General features: G+C 43.8%; 1 protein-coding gene across 4 annotated transcripts in view; it reads right to left on the reverse strand.

The window, feature by feature from the left end:
* The window catches only part of LOC140739678 (tyrosine-protein kinase JAK2-like), a 254486-nt gene that overhangs the window by 205335 nt on the left and 24895 nt on the right, over positions 1-24256 (reverse strand). For 2 of the 4 annotated variants that reach the window (XM_073068054.1, XM_073068049.1), the window contains exon 1: positions 515-646. The exons of 1 other annotated variant lie outside the window; for it this stretch is intronic. The gene's annotated coding sequence lies outside the window, so the exon portion shown is untranslated. Of the gene's footprint in view, positions 1-176; positions 216-514; positions 647-24256 lie in introns of those variants that run through there. One more of the 4 variants, XM_073068053.1, reaches the window with a different exon arrangement.

The raw sequence follows: 24256 nt of genomic DNA on the forward strand, positions 1-24256 counted from the left end.
ATTCACTATCATCTGGATAAAGAAATTCCTTCTCATCTTTGTTCTAAAGACATATACAGTATCTTCATACACACACACACACACACACACACACACACACACACACACACACACACACACACACACACACACACACACACACACACACACACACACACACACACACACACACTTACTTCAGATGAGCATAATGGAGGCTTGTAGGTCCCATTTTCACCCAGTGATGTGTTATCCGATTAAGCATTATAGGAGGTGGAGCTTTTAAATCTGTCCATGCCCCTGGAATTTGAAAGGCAGCCACAGAATAAAGTCCCAGGTCAGTGCCCCTTGAGTTCACAGGATGCTCTACAAACACGTGTTAATATGAAAGAAACAGTGCAAATTTCTGTCTGAGTGACTGTGGGGAACGCATGCCTGTGTCTGGAACTGTGACCGTGTGAGCCGTAAGTGTGCGCGTACACATCAACGTGAAGAACAGTCAATTACTTCTACAAAAACATCATAAACTGTAAACCTGGTCAGTAAAGATCCTTTTCACTGAACGTTGTTTCTTCTACTGATCGAGGCGTTCCACATTGGAGGTTCAGGCAGTGGAAAGCTGAAGCCTACTCCATGGTGTTCGGTTGCTCTGCTTTCTCATCAGCTGTGTCTGCAGCACACATCCTCTACTTCCTGCCTTGCTTGATGAGAAATAGATTACTGAACAGTTTCCTGCTTTATGCCGCCTTCCCCCCTCCTTTAACTCAGAGAAGTCATTTCCTGCAGTCCATCACCTACTCACAGAATGGATGTGTGATACATTAAAGATATCTGTTATTGTTGATGTCATTCTTCAGCATGAAGTTATGCCAGTCTATCTATATCAGAAAGTTGACATTTTTTATCATATTCCAAATATTTGATCAAAATCAGGCTGTTAGACTTGCTGGAACGCATCAAAGATTCATATTCCCAAAACATGCCTCACAATCTCAGAGCATCCAAAAGGGTGTTTGAACCAATGAATTATGTTGTGATTAGTCATTAATGTAATGTACAAACTTTGACTGACAAACTTGCAGAGCAAATTTTCACAAACAGCACAGAAAAGGGCCTTTTAGCCCATTGAGATGATGCTGACTAACAACCACCCATTTACACTAATCCCCATTAATCATAAGGTGGGGTGGCCCTGTTGGTGAAGAATGAGATTCAGTCCTTTGCAAGGGGGGACATAGGATCAGGAGTAGAGTCTGTGTGGATAGAACTGAGGAACAGTAAGGGCAAAAAGACCCTAATGGGTGTTGTCTATAGGCCATCAAACAGTAGCATGGATATTGGGTGCAAGTTGAATAGGGAGTTAACATTGGCATGTGGCAAAGGTAATGTCGCAGTAGTTATGGTGGATTTCAACATGCAGGTGAACTGGGAGAATCAGGTTGGTGCTGGACCTCAGGATAGGGAGTTTGTAGAGTGCCTACGGGATGCATTCTTGGAACAGCTTGTATGAGAGCCGACCAGGGACAAGGCTATTCTGGATTTAGTGTTGTGTAATGAACAGGATTTGATAAGCGATCTTGAAGTAAAGGAGCCATTAGGAGGTAGTGACCATAATATGATAAGTTTTTATCTGCAATTTGAGAAGGATAAGGGCAGATCGGAGGTGTCAGTGTTGCAGTTGAACAAAGGAGACTATGGAGCCATGAGGGAGGAGCTGGCCAAAGTTAAATGGACGGATATCCTAGCAGAAAAGACAGTGGAACAGCAATGGCAGGTATTCTTGGGAATAATGCACAAGGTGCAAAATCAGTTCATCCCCCGGAGAAGGAAGGATTCAAAGGGGGGAAAGGGGCCACAGTGGTTGACAAAGGAAGTCAGGGATTGCATAGCATTAAAAAAAAGAAGTATGACAGAGCTAAGGTGAGTGGGAAGACAGATGATTGGGAAATTTTTAAGGAACAACAGAACTTAACTAAAAGGGCAATACGGGGAGAAAAAATGAGGTACAAATGCAAGCTAGCCAGGAATATAAAGGAGGATAGCAAAAGCTTTTTTAGGTATATGAAGAGAAAGAAGATAGTTAAGAACAATGTTGGGCCCTTGAAGAATGAATTGGGTGAAATTGTTATGGGAAACAGAGAAATGGCAGAAGAATTTAATAAGTACTTTAGATCTGTCTTCACTAAGGAAGACACAAGCAATCTCCCAGATGTATGGATGGGCCAAGGACATAGGGTAACAGAAGAAATGAAACAGATTGACGTTAGGAAGGAAACGGTGATGAGTAGATTGATGGGACTGAAGGCTAACAAATCCCCAGGTCCAGATGGTCTGCATCCTAGGGTACTAAAGGAGGTGGCCCTGGAAATTGCGGATGCATTGGTAATCATTTTCCAATGTTCCTTAGATTCAGGATCAGTTCCTGAGGATTAGAGAATGACTAATGTTATCCCACTTTTTAAGAAAGGAGGGAGGGAGAAAACAGAGAACTATTGTCCTGTCAGCCTAACATCAGTAGTGGGGAAGATGCTAGAGTCCATTATTAAAGATGAAATAGTGGCATATCTAGATAGCAGTGATATGATTGGGCCGAGCCAGCATGGATTTACCAAGGGCAAATCATGCTTGACTAATCTATTGGAGTTTTTCGAGGATGTAACCAGGAAGTTAGACAAGGGAGATCCAGTGGATGTAGTGTACCTCGATTTTCAGAAGGCATTTGATAAGGTCCCACATAGGAGATTGGTGGGTAAAATCAGAGCTCATGGCATTGAGGGGAAGGTATTGACATGGATAGAAAACTGGTTGGCAGATAGAAAGCAAAGGGTAGCGGTGAATGGGTGTTTCTTGGAATGGCAGGTGGTGACTAGTGGGGTGCCACAGGGCTCGGTATTGGGACCACAGCTGTTTACGATTTACATCAATGATTTAGATGAAGGCATTGAGAATAACATCAGCAAGTTTGCTGATGATACTAAGCTGGGTGGCAGTGTGACATGTGATGAGGATGTTAGGAGAATTCAGGGTGACTTGGATAGGCTGGGTGAGTGGGCAGATACTTGGCAGATGACGTTTAATGTGAATAAGTGTGAGGTTATCCACTTTGGGAGTAAGAACAGGAAGGCAGATTATTATCTGAACGGTGTAGAGTTAGGTAAGGGAGAAATACAAAGAGATCTAGGAGTCCTTGTTCATCAGTCACTGAAGGTGAATGAGCAAGTGCAGCAGGCAGTGAAGAAGGCTAATGGAATGTTAGCCTTTATTACAAGGGGAATTGAGTACAAGAGCAAGGAAATCCTTTTGCATTTGTACAGGGCCCTGGTGAGACCACACCTGGAGTATTGTGTACAGTTTTGGTCTCCAGGGTTAAGGAAGGACATCCTGGCTGTAGAGGAAGTGCAGCGTAGATTCACAAGGTTAATTCCTGGGATGTCCGGACTGTCTTACGCAGAGAGGTTAGAGAGACTGGGCTTGTACATGCTGGAATTAAGGAGATTGAGAGGGGATCTGATTGCAACATATAAGATTATTAAGGGATTGGACAAGATAGAGGCAGGAAATATGTTCCAGATGCTGGGAGAGTCCAGTACCAGAGGGCATGGTTTAAGAATAAGGGGTAGGTCATTTAGGACAGAGTTAAGGAAAAACTTCTTCTCCCAGAGAGTTGTGGGGGTCTGGAATGCACTGCCTCGGAAGGTAGTGGAGGCCAGTTCTCTGAATGCTTTCAAGAAGGAACTAGATAGGTATCTTATGGATAGGGGAATCAAGGGATATGGGGACAAGGCAGGAACCGGGTATTGATAGTAGATGATCAGCCATGATCTCAGAATGGTGGTGCAGGCTCAAAGGGCCGAATGGTCTACTTCTGCACCTATTGTCTATTGTCTATCTGTTCTCCCCACATTCTCATCAATTCCACCAGATTCTACCAGCAATCAATTAACTGAGCAACCCATGTTTCCTTGGGAATTGAGATGAAACTGCAGCACCAGAGGAAAAGTCATGCAGTCATAGAGAAAAAGTCCAAACTCCACACAGACAGCAGCAGAAGTTGGGATCAAACCCGTGTGTTTAGTGTAGTGAGGCAGTGGTTCTACCCACTGTACCACAGGGTTCACATGGTCACAGGGAGAATGTGCAAACTGCACACAGACAGCCCGGAGGTTGGGATTGAACTGGATCTTTTGAGGCAGTGTCTCTACCCGCTATACCTTGGTAGTGGGGGGTGGGGTGTCACATGATCACAGGGGGAACATGTAAGCACCACACAGCCAGTGGGTCTAGCCAGTGTACGATGATGGGGTGGGGGTGGATGGCAGTATCATATGATCACAGGGAGAATGTGTAAACACCACACAGTGTCAGAGGTCAGGATCAAATCCAGGTCTCTGATGCAGTGCACAGTGACTTGACCATTTGTGCTGTGCAAAGCAACATCATTGATCATAGAAAAAATGGGCCTCAGTACTCGGTATATTGGTTTGGAACATGGGCCTCAGTACTGGGGATATTGGATTGGAATGTGGGGCACAGTACCAGGGATATTGTTTGGGGAAAAGACACTGTCATAGCTTCACTTATTTTTCCAGTGAAGATTGAAGATTTGATGACATCAGCATTGGTAGTATTTTCCCAGTGCCCTTAGTAGTTGGTTCAGGTTTAAAAAGGATTCTAGAGGGCATAATCTGACAGACTGTGGTTAATTTGCCAAGTCTAAGGTCTTGATCTTGAAATGCCCAGACAGTGTGCTGGTGCACTAAGGGTGATGGTGAACATCAACACTGACCTTAGTCTTTGCTGTAAGTTGGGTCCAAGATATGGGAAGGGGTTCATGTTTTCCAAAATTACGCATGGTGAGCCACATTAGCAAAGTGTATTGAAGTTGATCCTTTCATATGCTTCCATTGTGCCTTGGAGGTGATGACCCAACAACAGAACATTGCAATGGACCTTTCCTCCTCAGTTCAAAGTTCAAAGTAAAATTTATTATCAGATACATACATGTCACCACATGCAACCCTGAGATTCTTATTCTGGGGGCATACTTAGCAAATCTATAAAACAGTAACTTTAAGACCATAAGACCATAAGATATAGGAGCAGAATTAGGCCATTTAGCCCATTGAGTCTATTCTGATTGATCCAATTTTCCTCTCAGCCCCAATCTTCTGCCTTCACCCCATATCCCATCATGCCCTGACGAATCAAGAATCTACCAACCTCTGCCTTATACATATAGACGACCTTCACAGATTCACTGCTCCCTGGCTAAAGAATTTCCTCCTCATCTCCATTCTAAAACGATGCCCTTCCATTCTAAGCCTGTGTCCTCTGCTCTTAGACTCTCCCACCACAGGAAACATCCTCTGCACATCCATTCTATCAAGGCCTTTCACCATTTGACAGGTTTCAATCACGTCACCTCTCATTCTTCTGAATTTGAATGAATACAGGCCCAGAGCCATCAAATGCTCTTCATATGACAAGCCATTCAACCCTGGAATCATTTTCATGAACCTCCTTTGAACCTGCTCCAGTTTCAGCACATCCTTTCTAAGATAAGGGGCCCAAACCTGCTCACAATACTCCAAGTGAGCCCTCACTAGTGCTTTATAAAGTTTCATCATTACATCCTTACATTTATATCCTAGTCCTCTTGAAATGAATGCTATATTGTATTTGCTTCCCTCAACATAGACTCAACCTGCAAATTAACCTTTAGGAAATCCTGCACAAGGATTTTGTATTTTTTTCCCCATTCAGAAAATGTCAAGCCTTTCAATTCTTCTACCAAGTGCATGACCATACACTTCCCAACACTATTTTTCATGTGCCACTTTGTCCATTGTCCTAATCTGTATAAGTCCTTCTGTAGCCTCAACGCTTTCTGAAACCTACCTGCCCCTCTGCCTATCTTCATATCATCTGCAAACTTTGCAAAAAAAACTATCATTCCCATCATCCAAATCATTGATATATAATGTAAAAAGAATTCGTACTAACACAGACCCCAGTGGAACACCGCTAGTCACTGGCAGCTAGTCGGAAAAGGCTCCCTTTATTCCCACTCTTTGCCTCCTGTCAATCAGCGAATGCTTTATCTATGCTAGAATCTTTCCTGTAATACCATGGGCTCGTAGCATATTAAGCGACCTCATGTATGGCACCTTGTCAAAAGCCTTATGAAAATCCAAGTACACAACATCAAGCAATTCGCCTTTGTCTATCCTGAGTATATCCAGGAGCTCTGTTATGGTAAGGGATTAGCAGGCAGGAAGAGGGAACGAGCATGTGCACAAAGCCATCTTGAAATCATGCAACATCCCAATGACCACATAAAGTGGAGAAGGGGCAGTCAGGGTGGTCACAGAAACCAAGAGTACACATGCATCTGAGCACACAGCTGCCCTGCATAAACCAGCGGAAGAAGCACCTGATGAATTGGAGAGGCAGATCTTGCCCCATCTGTTCACCTCACAAAGGCTTCACTTGTCACCAGTTACAAGAGGTTACCTGAGAAGGAAGGAGGCTGAAAATTCTAGAAGAAGAGAAAACACTCATAGGTCAGAGAGAAAAATTGAATCTCCCATCAGTGCTGTGAAATGGTTACACACTAACTTGAGAAAATCTACACACAAAATGCTGCAGGAACTCAGCAGGCCAGGCAGCATCTATGGAAAAGAGTAAACAGTTGAGACCCTTCATCGTGTCTCTAAACACTGGCCAGTCAACAGCTCCTGACTTCCTGTGTGGGGGTACAAGAGTTGTTCTGATGTGCTGGCTGATGAAATATGAAGATCAGCTACCTAAAAATATCAATGAGGATACCAAAAGTTCTTTTTCAGAGTAAAAGAGAGGTGAAAGTGGATATTGGACCACTGGAAAATGACACTGGAGAGGTAGTAATGGGCACAAAGAAATGGTGGACAAACTTAATGAGTATTAAGTATTTTGTGTCAGTTTTCACTATGGAAGACATGAGCTGTTTGTGTATCACTAGATGATTGAAAGATCATTACTATTACTGTCTGGAATGGTTTTGGAGGAAAGGAAAATTACAAATGCCAATCCACTCTTCAGGAAGGGAGGGAGGCAGAAAATAGGAAATTATAGGCCAGTTAGCCTGACTTCAGTGGCTGGGGAAGTGCTGGATTTGATTATTAAGGATGAGGTTTCAAGGTACTTGGAAGTGCATGATGAAGTAGGCTAAAGTTAGCCTGTTTCTTTAAGAGGAAATCTTGCCTAAAAAAATCTGTTGCAATTCTTTGAAGAAATAACAGGTAGGATAGACACAGTAGAATTAGTGGATGTTGTCCACTTGGATTTTCAGAAGTCTATTGACAAGGTGCTGCACATGAGGCTGCTTAACAAGATAAGAGATCATGGTAGTACAAGAAAGATACCACCATGGATAAGAGATTGGCTGATTGGCAGGAGGCAAAGAGTCTGAATAAGAGGGACATTTTCTGGTTGCTTGCCGCTGACAAGTGGTGTTCCACAGAAGTTGGTATTGGGACCACTTCTTTTCAAGTTATATATCAATGATTTGGATGATGAGATTGATTGGCTTTGTGCCCAAGTTTTCAGTTGATAAAAAGATAGGTGGAGGGGCAGGTAGTATTGAGGAAGCAAGGAAGCTGCAGAAGGAATTGGACAAATTGGGAGATGGAATATAGTGTAGAGAAATTTATGGTCATGGATTTTGTTTGAAGGAATAAAGGTGAAAAAGGAAGTGAGTGTTGATATTGGGCCACTGGAAATGATGCTGGTGAGGTAGCAATGGGGCGACAAAGAAATGACAGGTGAACTTAATGCGTACTTTGTATCTTTCTTCTCTGTGGAAGACATTAGCAGTGTGCCAGAGGTCTGTGAGTGCCAGGGAACAGGAGTGAGTGCCATTGCTATTACAAAGGAAAACGTGCTAGGCAAATTCAAAGATCTTAATGTGGATAAGTCACCTGGACCAGATGGACTACATCCCAGAGTCCTGAGAGAGGTTGCTGAAGGGATAACAGATGCATTGGTCATATTCAATAATTCAAGAATTATTGATCCTGGTAAAGACCTGGAGAACTGGAAGATTGCAAATGCCACTGCTGTCTTTAAGAAGGGAGGAAGGCAAAAGAAAGGAAATTATAGGCCAGCAAGTCTAATCTCAGTGGTCAAGAAAGTGTTGGCATTTATTATTAAGGATAAGATTTCGGAGTTTTATGATAAAATAAGTCAAAGTCAGCATGGTTTCCATAAAGGGAAATCTCAGAGGTTGGGAAAGTGTTGGAGTGCATTATGAAGGATGAGGTTTCAGAGACTAATGATAAAAGAAGTCCAAGTCTGCATGGTTTCTCTGAAGGGAAATCTTGCTTGACAAATCTGTTAGAGTTCTTCAAGGAAGTAACAAGCAGAGTGGACAAAGGAGAGGCAGTGGATGTTATTTACTTGGATTTTCAAAGGCATTTGATAAAGTGCCATGCACAAGGATGCTTAACAAGATAAAATCCTATGGTGGTACAGCAAAGATACTGGCATGGATAGAGGAATGGCTGACAGGCAGGAGGTAGCGAGTGGGAATAAAGGGTCCTTTTCTGGCTGTCTGCCAGTGACTAGTGGTGTTTCTCAGGGGTCAGTATTGGGACCGCTACTTTTCACATTGTTTGTCAAATGATTTGGATAATGGAATTGATGGCTTTGTGGCAAAGTTTGCAGATGGTACATAGATAGGTGCAGTGGTGGGTAGTGCTGAGGAAGCAATGCAATTGAAGCAGAAATTGGACAACTTGGATGAATGGGCAAATAAGTGGCAGATGGAATACAGTGTTGGGAAATGCATTTTGGTAAAAGGAACAATACTGCGGACTATTATCTAAATGGTGAGAAGGTTCAAACATCAGAGGTGTGGAGGGACTTAGGAATCTTCGTGCAGGACTCCCAGAAGGTTAATTTGCAGGTTGAGTCTGTGGTAAAGAAGGTAAATGCAATGTTGGCATTTATTTCAAGGAAAATAGAATATAAAAACAAGGAGATAATGCTGAGCCTTTATAAGACACTATTCAGGCTGCACTTGGAATACTGTCAACAGTTCTGGGCCCCATATCTCGGAAAGAATGTGTTGTCATTGGAGAGAGTCCATAGGGGGTTCACGAGGATGATTCCAAGAATAATGAGGGTTAACATATGAGGACTGTTTGGCAGATTTGGGCCTGTATTCACTGGAATTTAGAAGAATGTGGGGGGATCTCATTGAAACCTACCGAATGTTAAAAGGGCTATATAGGGTGGATGTGGAGAGGATGTTTTCTATGGCAATGTATCCAGAACTAGAGGGCACAGCCTCAAAATTGAGAGGTGACCTTTTAGAACAGAGATAGGAAGGATTTTTTTTAAGCCGGAGAATAGTGGGTCTGTGGAATGCTCTGCCACAGTCTGCGAAGGAGGCCAAGTCCGTAGGTATGTTTAAGGTGGAAGATGATCGTTTCCTGATCAGCAAGGCCATCAATTCATATTGTGAGAAGGCAGGTGTATGTGGTTGAATGGGATCTAGTATCAACCTTGATGGAATGGCGGAGCAGACCCGATGGACTGAATGGCCTAATTCTGCTCGTAAGTCTTATGTCTTCTGGACTATTTACTAAATGTTGAGAAAATGCAAAACTCAGAGGTGCAAAAGGACTTGGAAGTCCTTGTGTAGTATTCCCTAAATGTTAACTTGTAGGTGGAGTCTGTGGTAAGGAAAGTAAGTGCAATGTTAACATTCATTTCGAGAGGACTACAATATGAGTAAGGATGTAGTGATGAGGCTTTATAAGGCATTTATTAGACTGTACTTGCAGTATTGTGAGCCTCTTTGAGCCCCATGTAAGGAAAGATGAACTGACATTGCAGGGGGTCCAGAGGAGGTCCACAAGAATAATGAAAGGGTTAATATATGAGGAGTGTTTGATGGCTCTGGGCCTGTATTCACTGAAGTTTAGAAGAATGAGAAGGTATCTCATTGAATGGTCGATTATTGAAAGGCCTGGATAGAATGGGTTCCTATCATGAGTGAGCCTCGGATCAGAGGGTGCAGCCTGAGGAGGGTGGTGAGTCTGTAAGAATTCCTTGCCATGGACAGCTGTGGAGGCCAAGTCACAGAGTATATTTAAAGCAGAGGTTGATAGATTCTTGATTAGTAAGGGTGTCAAATGTTATGGGGAAAAGGCAGGAGAATGGGGTTGAGAGGGATAATAAATCAGCCATGATGGAATGGCGGAGCAGACTTGATGGGCCAAGAGGCCTAATTCTGCTCCTATTGTCTTATGGCAATAAAGTTCTATATCGTTCTTTTGGACATTTCTGAGAAATACATTCTGGATCTACAATATAGAAATGTATCTGCCTGAACCCTCTTCTGGCTCGAGCAAATGTACCGATTGTTACCATGGCACAAACAGCTAGAGACTTCACTCCTACAAAATGTCCTCTGGTATGTTTTCACTTGTTTCCCTTTTCCCTTGCAGAATCTCTGTGCTTCTCCTCCTTCACATAAGCCACTTGTTGATTCTGTTAAGAGGTGTTTTTTTGTGCAAGTGGCCTTTCACCAAGATCATATTGTGGAAATTCAGCTGAGGGGTTCCTATCATTATTTAGGAAGATGCTGCTATTGTCCAGTTGTATGCACTTGTGCAGATAAATCCTGTCCATGAACCTGTAACTTAATGACAGACACTCTTAAAGCTGACCCCAGGGAACCACTGACTCCTGCCCCCACCCGTGCTTCCTGTCAATGTTGTGCTGGAGTGAGGCAGCGTTGCTCTGTGGTATAAGCAGTGAGCTTGCTAAACAAGCAAGTCATGCATAACATTGAAGCACTAAACAATCTAAGGCCCGGAAGTGTAGAGCCTCTGTGGCTTTAGTGTGTTATTGTCAGAGAATAACTTGGCTGCAAGAACTGCCATAGATTAACGGCCTATGCCTGGACCTGTTTAATGGGAACTCAGCTGCACTGTGCCTCTCTGGTGGACACTGAGACAAAGAATGACTTCACATGGCTCCTGACAACCACATGTGTTTGTGATCCGAACAAGAAGTTTCTGTGCATGTACCTGTATGTTAGGGCTGATAAAATTCTTTTTAGTGTTCAATTTGGTTATATAGAGTCAGAGAGAGACACAGCAGAGAAGGCCCACCAGCTCACTGTCCATCCCAGTGACCCATTCATAGTATTCCTACCTGAATTCCAGTGCTTATTCTCCTCACATTCCCATCAACTTCCCTCAGATTCTACCATTGCCTACCATGCCCAGGGTGAGAACTTAATCTACCAGCCAGTGTGGGAGGAAACTGGAACATTCAGAGAACACCTATGGAGCCTCAGGGAGAACTTGCAAACTCCATACAGACAGCCCTCCAATTTTAGACTATCTTATTCTGGGAAAAAAGACTGATCATTCACTTTATACATCCTCTAAAACAGGGTTTTTAGATAAATCTTAAACTTTTTTTATGCCATGGACCCCTACCACTAACCTGAGCTCCCGGTTAAAACCCCCAACTCTATGAGGTCATTGCGCAGGAAAATATCCCTGTCTATCCAGCCTTTCCTTGTAACTGAACACTTCCAGTTCTGTTAATATACTTGTGAGTCCTTTTTCATCCTTTCCAGTTTCATTCTATCCTTCCTAGAAATGGGAAACCAGAACTGCATGCAATGCTTCTAGTGCATTTTCACCAGTAATTTGTACAGCCAATGTACATGATGATCCAACTTCTCTACTCAGGGTCCTGAATGATAAAGACTATCATGCCAAAAGCTTCCTTCACTGCCTTGTCTATCTAGATAATAGAAGCAGCTTCTATCAGGTTTTCTGTTCTCCACCCCTCTGACCCTGGGATAAAATCTAGAAGATGCCAGAAATTTGCCAGTCCACATCTCCAACAAGCTCAGTGCAATTGTCCTGGTGACTTTAATATTCCCAAGTTCCACCTTCCTTTCCAGCTCCTGATGTGCATCTATTTCTGGGATGTTGCTGCTGAAAGCAAATGAAAGTATCTGTTGAGCTCATTTGGAGCAACACACACAAATATCTGTTGGATGCATTTGCCTTTTTATGGTCCATTATCAATTGCTCAGACTTGTGTTCTAAGGGAACAATGATCTCTTTGTTAACACATAGTCTTTAAATAGTTTAAGAAATTCTCACTACTTGTTTTTACATTTCTGCCTATCTTTATCTTGCAGTCTCATTTTTTTCCATATTTTTTAAATTGTTGATTGCCATTATTTCATATTCTGTTCAATCTTTTGGTCTGCTATAGTCTGTGCAAATCTATACTTTTTCTTTACATTTGATATTATCCTTAATTTTACAGGAGTTCTCTTATTGTGTTCTTTGTGATTACTGAACTATTTGCCACTGCATCTTGATTGACTTATCCTCATTTTGGCTTCCTTTGCCTAATCGCCATCTATATCAGATTACAGATGCGGCTTCAATGTGATTGGGAAGATACTTGGATGGGAAAGGCATGTTGCAAGCACTTAGGGTTGGTGCAGGTTGGCCTCACCATGGGCATGGATAAGGTGGCTGAAAGGACTGTGCTGACTGATTCAATGGATCTAAACTATCTCATCATTATCACTGGACATCAGACAAGGTACGAGAAGTTGCTTTCACCCTGTCTGTCTGGGTGGTTATAGTTAGGGGGTGCATATATATTTTCACAAATAGCTTCTTGCTTTCATTCTGGCCATGGGCTGATTTAGCTCACAACAGGCTCCTTTATCCCTCAAAGTCTGTCCTGTACATCAGATTCAGATTCAAATTCAGATCCAGACTCAGATTCAGATTTATTTATTGCATGTACATCAAAACATACAGTGAAATGTACTGTCTGACCATAAGAGATAGGAGCAGAATTAGCACATTGGGCCCATTGAGTGGGAAGTTGGAAGATTGGGAAGTTTTTAAAATCCAACAAAAGGCAACTGAAAAAGCTATAAGAAGGGAAAAGATGAAATATGAGGGCAAATTAGCTGCTAATATAAATCAGGATACTAAAAGTTCTTTCAGTAATATAAAGAATAAAAGGGAGGTGAGAGTTTACATTGGACCACTGAAAAATAATGCTGGTGAGGTACTAATAGGGGGGCAAAGAAATAGCAGATGAACTTAATGGGTACTTTGCATCTGTCTTCACTGTGGAAGACACTAACTGTATGCCAGAGTTCTGTGAATGTCAGGGAGCAGGAGTTAGTGCCATTGCTATTACAAAGGAAAAAGTGCTCAGCAAACTCAAAGGTCTTAAGGTAAATAAGTCACCTGGACCAGATGGTCTACATCCCAGAGTCCTGAAAGAGATTGCTGAAGAGATAACGATGCATTTTTTCACCATCTTTCAAAAATCATTGATTCCGGCATGGTCCCAGAGGACCGGAAAATTGCAAATGTCAGTCCACTCTTTAAGAAATAAGGAAGACTAAAGAGAAAAAAATAGAAGCCAGTTAGTCTAACCTCAGTGGTTAGGAAAGTGTTGGGGTCTTTTATTAAGGATGAAGTTTTATGGGAACTTGGAGACTAATGATAAAAATAAGTCAGTCAGTATGATTCTGTAAATGGAAGTTTTGAATGTCAAATCTGAAAGAATTCTTTGAAGAAGTGACAAGCAGGGTGGACTAAGGAGAGGCAGTGGATGCCATGGATTTTCATAAGGTATTTCATAAGGTCCATCACACGAGGCTGCTTAACAAGGTAAAATCCTATGGTGTTACAGGCAAGATACTGGCATGGATAGCAGAATGGCTGACAGGCAGGAGGCAGTGAGTTGAGAATAAAAGGAGCCTTTACTGCTTGGCTGCCAGTGACTAGTGTTATCCCTCAGTTGTCAGTATTGGGCCCACTACTCTTCATATTGTTTGTCAATGATTTAGATAATGGAATTCATGGCTTTGTGGCAAAATTTAGGGACAACATAAAGATAGGTGGAATGGTAGGTAGTACTGAGAAAGCAATATGATTGCAGCAGGACTTACACAGATTGGAAGAATGGGCAAAAGAGTGGCAGATGGAATACAGTGTTGGGAAATGTAGGGTAATACATTTTGGTAAAAAGAACGATAGTACGGACAATTATCTAAAAGGGCAATTGGTTCAAACATCAGAAGTACAGAGGGACTTAGGAGTCCTCGTGCAAGAATTCCAAAAGGTTAATTCACAGGTAGAGTCTGTTAAAGAAGGCAAATGCAATGTTAGAAATATAGAAAACCTACAGCACAATACAGGCCCTTGTGCTGAACATGTCCCTACCTTAGAAGTTACTAGGCTTACCTATAGCCCTCTATTTTCCTAAGCGCCATGTATCTATCCAAAAGACTCTTAAAAGACCCTATTGTATCCACCTCCACCACTTTTGCCAGCAGGCCATTCCACACACTCACCACTCTCTCAGTAAAAAACTTACCCTTGTCATCTCCTCTGTACCTACTCCCCAGCACCTTAAACCTGTGACCTCTTGTGGCAACCATTTCAACCCTGGGAAAAAGCCTCTGACTATCCACACAATCAATGCCTCTCAATATCTTATACACCTCTATCAGGTCACCTCTCATCTTCTGTTGCTCCAAGGAGAAAAGGCCAAGTTCACTCAACCTATCCTCATAAGACATGCTCCCCAATCCAGGCAACATCCTTGTAAATCTCCTCTGCACCCTTTCTATGGCTTCCACATCCTTCCTGTAGTGAGGCAACCAAAACTGAGCACAGTACTCCAAGTGGGATCTGAACAGGGTCCTATATGGCTGCAACATTACATGATGGCTCCTAAATTCAATTCCATGATTGATGAAGGCCAATACACCGTATGCCTTCTTAACCACTGAGTCAACCTGCGTAGCTACTTTGAGCATCCTATGCACTCGGACCCCAAGATCCCTCTGATTCTCATCACTGCCAAGAGTCTTACCATTAATTTTGACCTCCCAAAATTTTGACCTGCCATCATATTTGACCTCCCAAAATGAACCACTTCACATTTATCTGGGTTGAACTCCATCTGCCACTTATCAGCCCAGTTTTGCATCCTATCAATGCCTCACTGTAACCTCTGACAGCCCTCCACACTATCCACAACACCTCCAACTTTAGTGTCATCAGCAAACTTACTAACCCATCCCTCTACTTCCTCATCCAGGTTATTTATAAAAATCACGAATAGTAAGGGTCCCAGAACAGATCCCTGAGGCATTCCACTGGTGACTGACCTCCATGCAGACTATGACCCATCTACAACCACTCTTTGCCTTCTGTGAGCAAGCCAGTTCTGGATCCACAAAGCAATGTCTCCTTGGATCCCATGCCTCCTTACTTTCTCAATAAGCCTTGCATGAGGTGCCTTATCAAAAGCCTTGCTGAAATCCATATACACTGCATCTACTGCTCTTCCTTCATCAATATGTTTAGTCACATCCTCAAAAAATTCAATCAGGCTTGTGAGGCACGACCTGCCTTTGACAAAGCGGTGCTGACTACTCCTAATCATATTATACCTCTCCAAATGTTCTTAAATCCTGGCTCTCAGGATCTTCTCCATCAACTTACCAACCACTGAGGTAAGACTCACTGGTCTATCTCTACTCCCTTTCTTGAATAAAGTAACAACATTAGCAACCCTCCAATCCTCTGGAACCTCTCCCATCCCCATTGATGATTCAAAGATCATCGTCAGATGTTCAGCAATCTCTCCCTCACCTCCCACAGTAGACTGGGGTACATCTCATCCAGTCCTTGTGACTTATCCAACCTGATGCTTTCCAAAAGCTCCAGCACATCCTCTTTCTTAATATCTACATGCTCAAGCTTTTCATTCTGCTGAAAGTTATCACTACAATCACCAACATCCTTTTCTATAGTTAATACTGAAGTAACGTATTCATTAAGTACCTCTGCTATTTCCTCCGGTTCCATACACACTTTCCCACTGTCACACTTGATAGGTCCTATTCTTTCATGTCTTATGCTCTTGCTCTTCACATACTTGTAGAATACCTTGGAGTTTTCCTTAATCCTGCCCACCAAGGCCTTCTCATGGCCCCTTCTGGCTCTCCTAATTTCCTTCTTAAGCTCCTTCCTATTAGCCTTATAATCGTCAAGATCTCTAACATTACCTAGCTCTCTGAACCTTTTGTAAACTTTTCTTTTCTTCTTGACTAGCTTTATTACAGCCTTTGTACACCATGGTTCCTGTACCCTACCATAACTTCCCTGTCTCATTGGAACACACCTATACAGAATTCCACACAAATATATCCAGAATATTTGCTACATTTCTTCCGTACTTTTCCCCGAGAACATCTGTTTCCGATTTAAGCCTCCAGTTTCCTGCTTGATGGCCTCATAATTTCCCTTACTCCAATTAAACACTTTTTGAACTTGTCTGTTCCTATCTCTCTCCAATGCTATGGTAAAGGAGATAGAATTATGATCACTATCTCCAAAATGCTCTCCCATTGAGAGATCTGCACCTGACCAGGTTCATTTCCCAATACCAAATCAAGTACAGCCTCTCTTCTTGTAGGCTTATATACATATTGTGTCAAGAAACCTTCCTGAGCACACCTAACAAACTCCACCCCATCTAAACCCCTTGCTCTAGGGAGATGCCAATCCATATTTGGGAAATTAAAATCTCCCATCACGACATCTGTTATTATTACACCTTTCCAGGATTTGTTTCCCTATCTGCTCCTCGATATCCCTGTTACTATTGAGCAGCCTATAAAAAGCACCCAGTAAAGTTATTGACCCCTTCCTGTTCCTAATCTCCATCCACAGAGACTCCGTAGACAATCCCTCCACGATGTCCACCTTTTCTGCAGCCGTGATACTATCTCTGATCAACAGTGCCATGCCCCCACCTCTTTTGCCTCCCTCCCTGCTCTTTCTGAAGCATCTAAAACCTGGCACTTGAAGTAACCATTCCTGTCCCTGAGCCATCCAAGTCTGTAATGGCCACCACATCATAGCTCCAAGTACTGATCCATGCTCTAAGCTCATCCTTGTTCACAACACTCCTTGCATTAAAATAGATACATCTCAAACCCTTGGTCTGAGCATGTCCCTTCTCTATCACCTGCCTATGCTTCCTCACAGGTTGTCTCCCATCTTTCTCTATTTGACAGTCAGACACCTCTTCCTCAGTCTCTTCGGTTTAGCACCTGAGAACTTTTCTATCACATACAAACATTCAATTTCTGTCCACTCAAGCTGTCGTCGAATGACCTTTATCCTCCTCCACCTCACTATCTGCTCTAACACACTAGTTCCCCTCCCCCTGCAAATCTGGATCAAACCTCCCAGAGCAGTACTAGTTAACCTACCCGCAAGGTTTTAGTCCCCTTCCAGTTCAGGTGCAAATCGTCCCATTGGAACAGGTCCCACATTCCCTGAAACAAAGCCCAATTGTCCAGAAACATGAAGCCCTCCCTCCTGCACCAACTCCTTAGCCACATATTTAGCTGCATTATCTTCCTATTTCTAGCCACACTAGCACATGGCATGGGGAGAAATCCTGAGATTGCAACCCTGGAGGTCCTCTCCTTCAACTTTGCACCTAGCTCCCTAAACTCTCTTTGCAGGACCTCCTCCTCCTTCCTATCCACGTCATTGGCCCCTACATGGACCACGACATCTGGCTGCTCACCCTCCGTCCTGAGAATACCAAGAACTCGATCCAAGATATTGTGGACCCCGGTTTGTTAGGAGCTGCAGCTGGATGCACCTTTTACAGGTGTAGTCATCAGGGACAATTGTGTTGTCCCTGACTTCCCACATCCTGCATATGGAGCACCCGACTGCCCTAACTGCTGCCTCCATTCTCCACTCCTAAGTTAATTAACTTACCTGGCCTTACCTCACTTGGAGCAAGCTTGTCCTCAGCCTCTGCTTGCCAAAGCCTCAAAGCTCCACTCCTACCCTGAGCCACTCACACCACTGGCTGCTCCTCACTGGCCACTCCTCTTCAGGTACCTGTCCTTTTATTTGTTCATGCCAATTACCTCACAAGCCCTTCGCTCCTCCTCTTCCTGCTGCAACAGTTTCTCGATCACACTCAAAATAAATGTTGGCATTTTGAAATAATAGGGGTAGAGAATATGAAAATAAGGAGATAATGCTGAGTCTTTATAAGACACTAGTCAGGCCACACTTGGAGTATTGTCAACAGTTTAGGGCCCCATATCTCAGAAACAATGTGCTGTTATTGGAGAGAGTCCAGAGGAGGATCACAAGGATAATTGCAGGAATGAAGGGGTTAATATATAAGGGGCATTTTGCAGCTTTGGGCCTGTACTCTCTGGAATTTAGAAGAATGTGGGGATCTCATTAAAAGGACTAGATAAGGTGCATATGGAGGCAATGTTTCCTCTGGTGGGGGTATCCAGAACTAGAGGGCACTGCCTCAAAACTGAGGGGTGATCTTTTCAAACAGGTAAGGAGGAATTTTTTTTAAGCTAAAGAGTCATGCATCTGTGGAATGCTCTGCTCAGATTGCAATGGAGGCTAAATCCATGGGTATATTCAAAGTGAAAGTTGATAGATTCCTCATTGGTCAGGGCATCAAGGGATATGGTGAGAGGGCAGATGATTGGGGGTGAATGGGATCCGGGATCAGCCATGATGAAATGGTGGAACAGTCTTGATGGGTTGAATGGCCTAACTCTGCTCTAATGTCTTATGGACATATGGAGTCTGCTCTGCCATTCATTCATAACTGATTGGAAAGTGGCCAGTGAGTGAGTGGGACCAGTTCCCAGTTAGTCTTTACAATGCCTCCTGAGATGGTGATGTGCCTCTCCTGTGAGATGGGGCAGTCTTGGGGGAACTCCCCTCTCCCGCAGAGTCACATCTGCCAGAAGTGCATGTGGCTGGGCGATCTGGAAGACCGTGTAAGGAATCTGGAGCAGTATCTGGATGACCTTCGACTCATAAGGGAAAATGAGGCAGTCATAGATGAGAGCTACAGGGAGGTAGTCACACCTAGGCTGCCGGAAACAGGTCGTTGGGTGACAGTCAGAGGGGGGAAAGCGAAGGTGAGTAGACAGGTAGTGCAGAGCACCCCTGTAGCCATTCCCCTGAATAATAAGTTTACCATCCTGGATGCTGTTGGCAAGGATGACCGACCAGGTGTGAGCCACGGTGACAGGGCCTCTGGCACTGAGTCTGACCCAGTGGTGCAGAAGGATGGGATTGAGAAGAGGAGAGCTGTCATCATTGGAGACTATAGTCAGGGGAGCAGACAGGAGATTTTGTGGACATGAGAAGGACACCCGCATGGTTTGTTGCCTCCTGGGTGCCAGGGTCCAGGATGTCTCTGACCGGGTGCATGGCATCCTAGTACGAGAGGGAAAGCAACCAGAAGCCGTGATACATGTTGGTACCAACGACATAGGCAGGAAGAGGGATGAGGTCCTGAAGTGTGAGTTTCGGGAACTAGGCAGAAGGCTGAAGAACAGGACCTCAAGGGTGGCGTTCTCAGGACTGCTGCCAGTGCTACGTGATAGTGATGGTAAGAATTGGAGGAGATGGCAGTTGAATGCGTGGCTGAGGAGTTGGTGCAGGGGACAGGGTTTTAGATTTTTGGATCATTGGTATTCACCTCTTGATAATGGTGAGGACAATATGAGTGAGGTTGATGTTCTGGAGCATGTTGATATTAAGGGAGAGGAGGTGTTGGAGTTGTTAAAATATGTTAGGACGGATAAGTCCCCAGAGCCTGATGGAATATTCCCCAGGCTGCTCCACGAGGTGAGGGAAGAGATTGCGGAGCCTTTGGCTAGGATCTTTATGTCCTCATAGTGCAGTGGATGTGATCTACATGGATTTTAGTAAGGCATTTGACAAGGTTCCACGCAGTAGGCTTATTCAGAAAGTCAGAAGGCATGGGATCCAGGGAAGTTTGGCCAGGTGGATTTAGAATTGGCTTTCCTGCAGAAAGCAGAGGGTCGTGGTGGAGGGAGTTCATTCGGATTGGAGGGTTGTGACTAGTGGTGTCCCACAAGGATTGGTTCTGGGAACTCTACTTTTTGTGATTTTTATTAACGACCTGGATGTGGGGGTAGAAGGGTGGGTTGGCAAGTTTGCAGATGACACAAAGGTTGGTGGTGTTGTAGATAGTGTAGAGGATTGTTGAAGATTGCAGAGAGACATTGATAGGATGCAGAAGTGGGCTGAGAAGTGGCAGATGGAGTTCAACCCGGAGAATTGTGAGGTGGTATACTTTGGAAGGACAAACTCCAAGGCAGAGTACGAAGTAAATGGCAGGATACTTGGTAGTGTGGAGGAGCAGAGGGATCTGGGGATACATGTCCACAGATCCCTGAAAGTTGCCTACAGGTAGATAGGGTAGTTAAGAAAGCTTATGGGGTGTTAGCTTTCATAAGCCGAGGGATAGAGTTTAAGAGACGCGATGTAATGATGCAGCTCTATAAAATTCTGGTTAGGCCACACTTGGAGTACTGTGTCCAGTTCTGGTCACCTCACTATAGGAAGGATGTGGAAGCATTGGAAAGGGTACAGAAGAGATTTACCAGGATGCTGCCTGGTTTAGAGAGTATGGATTATGATCAGAGATTAAGGGATCTAGGGCTTTACTCTTTGGAGAGAAGGAGGAATGAGAGGAGACATGATAGAGGTGTACAAGATATTAAGAGGAATAGACAGAGTGGACAGCAGTGCCTCTTCCCCAGGGCACCACTGCTCAGTACAAGAGGACATGGGTTTAAGGTAAGGGGAGGGAAGTTCAAGGGGGATATTAGAGGAAGGTCTTTCACTCAGAGTGGTTGGTGCGGGGAATGCACTGCCTGAGTCAGTGGTGGAGGTGGATACACTAGTGAAGTTTAAGAGACTACTAGACAGGTATATGGAGGAATTTAAGGTGTGGAGTTATATGGAAGGCAGGGTTTGAGGGTCAGCACAACATTGTGAGCCAAAGGTCCTGTACTGTGCTGTATTATTCTATCTTCTATGTTTTATGTTCTATGTTCTATCCCTCTCAAACCCATTGTTCTGCCTTCTCCCCGTAACCTTTGAGGACCTGACTAACTAATAACCTATCAACCTCCACTTTAAATATACCCAATGACCTGACCTTCAGTTGTATGTGGCAATGAATTCCATAGATTCACCATCCTCTGGCTTCCTTTTCTCTATTCTAAATGGATGTCCCTCTATTCTGAGGTTGTACCCTCTGGTCCTAGACTCCCCCATTATAGGAAATTTCCTTTCCATATTCACTATATCTAGGTCTTTCAATACTTGATGGGCTTTATTGAGATCTTCTCTCATTCTTCTAAACTTCAGTGAGTACAGACCCAGAGCTATCAAATGGACTTCATCCCTTAACCCTTTCATTCCCAGGACCATTCTTGTGAATCTCCTCTGGATGCTAGCACATCCTGTCTTTGATAAGTGGCCCAAAATTTGTGCATGATATTCCAAGTGCAGACTGACTAGTGCCTTAAAAAGCTTCAATTACATCCTTGCTGTTATATTCTAGTCCTCCCAAAGTGTATTTATTTATTTATTCATTCATTAAGATGCTGCCTCCCAGGTGCCATGTAAAGGGATGTTTCAGATGAGGTCCAAGGCATTCACAAGGGGTAGGTCTTGGTACATATTGGCACCAATGACATACTGTAGGTAAACAAGGTGAGGAGGTCTTGAGAGATTTTAAGGAAATAGGTAGAAAGCTGACAAGCAGGGGCCTACAGCGTTGTAATCTCTGGATTGCTGCCCATGTCACACACCATTGAGGGTAAGAACAGGATGACTTGGCAGTTCGATGTGTCCCTGAAAAACTGTTGCAGGGGGCAAGGCTTCAGGTTTATTTATCATTGGGATCTCTTCTGGGGAAGGTAGACCTGTAAAAAAAAAAGGACAGCTTAAATCTGAACTTCAGGGGACCAATATCCTTGCAGTCAGGTTTGCTAGAGTCGTTCAGGGCTGGTTAAATTAATGTGGCAGGGGCAAGGGAACCTGAGTGGTAATATTGAGGAAGATGTAGTTGGATTACAAATAGAGACAGTGTGTAGTGAGACTCCTAACAAGGAGAGTCTGATGATAGGGCAAAATTGCTGTCAGACAGGCAGGAAAGCAGAGGGAATGGCTTTGCTCTGTTGGTAAAAAATGAAATCAAATCGTTAGAAAGAGGTGACACAGGGTCAGAATGTGTTGAATCATCGTGGATAAGGTTAAATAACTGCAAGGGTAAAAAGTCCCTAATGGGAGTTCTATACAGACTTCGAAATGGTAGTGGAAGTAAGGATGTGGTCTACAATGGTAAGGGTGTGGTCTACAAATTACGGCGAGAGATATAAAATGCATGCCAAAAGGGCAATGTTACAATAGTCATGAGGGATTCAATATGCAGGTAGATTGGGAAAATCAGGTGGTGCTGGATCCCAAGAGGAGGCATTTTGAGGATGCCTATGTAATGTCTGGGTCGCCTCAGGCTCCCTCAGCTTGTTCTCGTCTAGGGGGAGCAGCCTTCGGCCCCGCCAAACTGGGTAATCAGCTGGTGTGGATCCTGTTTGATGTCCCCGCCTCGCCCAAAAACAGACAGTACACCATATGCGATTAAATGAGTACAATTTATAAAGGTTACTACAACTAAGTGATTAATAACGATACAGTATATATGAAGGAAAAAAAATAAAGAAAAGGCGCCAAACTTATCAAAGTCCAAACCACTTCGTGCACAACCGTTGGAGTTCAATTACTGAAGTCACCATTCGATCCCCTCCGAACTCCTCGACTCGCAGCTTAGGACGATCCGATGTGGTCAACCAAGCACATCTAGCTTCATCTCCTCTCCTTGACCTTCTGGCCTTGGACCCCTGCTTGGGGTCCGTTCCTCGCCCAGTTTACAGCATCGCATCCTCTCTCTCTCTCTCACCCCCTCGTGCCGACTCCCCAAAAGCCCGCCAACAATAGCTTACAGACTCAGAAGAAAGAACAACATTAATCCCAATTGGTTTACAAAGGAATACAATTCTCGTTATCAGTAAATTTTAACCCAAACAAGCTTCCAGCACTCTCTCGCAACAAAGAAGCATTCCTACTTTTAACAAAACAAAGAAGCCATTTTGATTACATACACAGTAACAAAGAAAAAGAAGAAATCCCCTTTACACCTATTAGATGGCTTTTTTAGAGCAGCTCATAGTTGAGATCACTGACGGATAAGACCATAAGACATAGGAGCAGAACTAGGCCATCTGGCCCATGGAGTTTGTTCCACCATTCAATCATGGCTGATCCATTTTTTAAATCTCCTCCTCAACCCCTGATCTCAGCCTTCTCCCCATAACCTTTAATGACATGTCCAATCAAGAACTCAATTTCTGCCTTACATACACCCAACAACCTGGCCTCCACAGCTGCATGTGGCAACAAATCCCACAAATTCACCACACTTTGTCTAAAGAAATTTCTCCACATCTGTTTTGAAAGGGTGCCCCTCTATCCAGAGGCTGTGCCCTCTTGTCCTTGACATCCTTTCCACATCTACTATGTCTTGGCCTTTCAACATTCAAAAGATTTCTGGAGCTGATTATCTGTTATTTGTGAAGCGGGTGCCGTGCGCAATCATAATCGGATGAAAAACGGACATGGGAGTACAGAGGAACATCTGGAAATCTCCAGGAAGACCTTTTTCATTGCTGCTGCTGCTGTGAGGTCCATGTCTCTGCTGGGAAGAACAGGGTCCCAGTCCTCGGGGTTGCGTTACTGATGGCCGTTGGCGGGGGTGTCTTAATATGCTTGGCAGAGGATGGTGTTCGGAGAAGCTGTGCCAGAGGGGATGGTCGGAGTCCGCTGCGGTTGGAGTCCTTTCACTGCGTGCTGTGTCTGCGAGGCTGGGTTTGATGGAGCTATCATTGTGTGCTTAGTCTGCGAGGCTGAGTCGGGTGGCGCTGAGAAAGTCCATAGCGGGGGTATTCCCTTCTGCCACCTGCGTGGGATGACGAGTCTATCGGGACCCTAAGGACTTGTGGAAACTGTGTGGTGGTTTCTTTTAAACTTAGTCTTTTAACATCTTTGGACTATTTTTACTGCGCCCATGGTCTGCTTTTTTTAAAATCAATTATGCTATTGTTTGCACTGTCGTAACTATGTTGTTTTGTGCAGGTCTTGTAGCTTTAGTTTTTGGTCTTGTTTTGTCTGGTGGGATTGGAACTCCTTTCCGGGGAACGCACTAAGATGGTAGCGCGATATTAATACGCAGCAGCCTCTCCGGACTCTGGATTGGGGAT

Source organism: Hemitrygon akajei, chromosome 16 (assembly GCF_048418815.1).
Source record: "Hemitrygon akajei chromosome 16, sHemAka1.3, whole genome shotgun sequence".
NCBI classification, from domain to species: Eukaryota; Metazoa; Chordata; class Chondrichthyes; order Myliobatiformes; family Dasyatidae; genus Hemitrygon; species Hemitrygon akajei.